This window comes from Lynx rufus, unplaced genomic scaffold, assembly GCF_022079265.1.
Source record: "Lynx rufus isolate CCGP_SWC_20201006 ecotype Redwood Valley unplaced genomic scaffold, mLynRuf1.p SCAF_10, whole genome shotgun sequence".
NCBI classification, from domain to species: Eukaryota; Metazoa; Chordata; class Mammalia; order Carnivora; family Felidae; genus Lynx; species Lynx rufus.
Genome location: NW_025814824.1, coordinates 37,456,706 through 37,459,174, shown reverse-complemented (window position 1 = coordinate 37,459,174; position 2,469 = coordinate 37,456,706). Strand labels below are relative to the sequence as shown.

General features: G+C 40.9%; 1 pseudogene; it reads left to right on the top strand.

The window, feature by feature from the left end:
- Window positions 1-490: 490 nt before the first annotated feature.
- LOC124524243 (uncharacterized protein C6orf136 homolog) lies at window positions 491-1,211 on the top strand (annotated as a pseudogene).
- Window positions 1,212-2,469: the final 1,258 nt, after the last annotated feature.

The window sequence follows — 2,469 nt, the reverse complement described above, 5'->3', positions numbered from 1 at the left end:
ACAACATTGCAAGGGGCTTTATTTTGCTGGCAGTAGCAGCAACTCTCCCATGTCATAGTTGGAAGGCAAAAGTGATAAGTGTCTGTCTGGCTGCACCAGTTGTAAGGCCATGGCAGCAAACACTAGTTTCTCTCCAGCAGACCTACATAACTTGGGTCAGGAAGAGGACAATGAAGAAGACAGATAAGAATACAAGAGGGTGTTGACAAGAAGATGTGGTATATGTTTATATTATACAATGGAATACTAATCAGTGATCAAAAAGAATGAAATCTTACCATTTTCAACAACATGGAAGGAACTAGAGTGTATTATCCTAGGTGAAATAAGTCAGTCAGAGAAAGACAAATATGATTTCATTCACATGTAGAATTTAAGAAATACAACATATGAACATAGGGGAAGGGAAGGAAAAATAAGATATAAAAAAAGGGAGGCAAACCATAAGAGACTGGAGGGAAGGTAGGTAGGGAGATGGGCTGAACAGGTGATGGCCATTAAGGAGGGCACTTGTTGGGATGAGCTGTGGGCTCTACCATTCCCGCCCCCCTTGGCCCCAGTCCACAACAACCACTTCTCCATCTTCTCTTCCCTTGTCCCCCCCCAACCCCCCCATCTGGTTGCTTCCTTGGAGATCCCCCACTCCCTCTCCTTCAGATCCAGGCCCTCAGCTCACCATGGGTGGTTCTCCCACCAGGGAAGAGAGACCCAGACGTGAGATGCATAGTGACTACCTGGATGGGCTTAGGAGCCTATTTGAGGGAACTCCCTGCCCCTTTCCTCGGGCTTTGATACTTTTCCAAGCCCCCCGGACCTTTTGCCCTTCCCCTACCACACCATCAGGAGATCTGAATATAAAGGACCACCTGGCTATCATGTATGAGAGACTAAGACAAGAGCTCCCCAATCTCTTCCTTCACTCCCACGACTATACTCTCTATTCATCGGGTGTGGAATTTATCAATGAGATCCTGAACATATGTACCAAGGGCTGGACATGGTACATTCTGTCACTGACCATCTGCCACTTTCTGGCCTGGAACTATTTTTCACAGCTTCAGTTGGAGGTTCTACAGCTGACCTGCAACCCAGAGAATTAGACCCTGCAAGCCTGCTGGTGGCTTGTGGGGCTGCCCATCCACATAGTCTTTCTGCATTTCTATAAGTGTGACAAGGAAGAGCTTTACCAGACCTATGTTGCCATTGCCTAGACAAACTGTTGGTGTTGTTTGAGTTCTTTACATATTTTGGATATTAAACTCTTATTGGATATATCATTTGCATATATCTTTTCCCACTCAGTGGGCAGCCATTTTCTTTTGTTGATGGTTACCTCTGCTGCACAAAAACTTTTTTTTTTTTTTGGTGTAGTCCCACTAATTTACTTTTGCCTTTTCTTCTCTTGCCTGAGGACACATGTCTAGAAAAATGTTGGTAAGTCTTACGTCAAAGGGATTACTACCTATATTTTCTTCTAGAGTATCAGAAAACTGTAATACTGTGTTAGAATGATGTGTTAATCACTTGACTATAATATAAAGGTGAAAAGAAAAGAGTATTGAAAAAATATAGCAATTATAATTTGTTAATGTAAATTGTGACATCAAAAATATAAAGAGGATGAGCAGACTTTGTAGACATGACAGAAGGTAAGTGATATTGGCTTAAAATGGACAGTTTTATCTATGAGAAGTTTTATGTAAGAATCATGGTAACCGCAAAGTAAAAAATTAGATTAAGATTTTGACATACAGGGGTGCCTGGGTGGCTCAGTCGGTTGAGCATCTGACTTTGGCTCAGGTCGTGATAGCGCAGTCTGTGAGTTTGAGCCCCGCATCAGGCTCTGTGCTGACAGCTCGGAGCCTGGAGCCTGCTTCGGATTCTGTGTCTCCCTCTCTCTCTCTGCCCCTCCCCTGCTCATGCTCGCTCTCTCTCTCTCTCTCTCTCTGTCAAAAATAAACATTAAAAAATAAATAAATACGAAATATGACATACAAAAAAAGGGGAGACAGAGCATACCACTATGTAAACCTATAAGTTGAAACTAAAAAAAATTCCTCAACCAAATATTAATAAACTGAAGCCAACGATATATCAAAACACTCACACACCACAATCAAGTGGGATTTGTTCCAGGGATGCAATAATGGCTAAACAATGTGAACATGATATATAACATTAATAAAATGAAAGATAATTATCATATGATCATTTAAATAGATGTATAGAAAGCATTTGAGAAAACCTAACATCCATTTATGATAAAAATATCAACAGAGAGGATATAAAGGGTTGCACATCAACATAATAACTGTCATATATGAAAATTCTACAGCTAACATCATACTCAGTGGTGCAAATCTGAAAGCTTTTCCTCTAATAGTAGCAACAAGACAAGGATGTCCAATCTTGCCACATTTATTCAACATAGTATTGGAAGTCCTTTCCACAGCAATGAGGAAAGTAAAA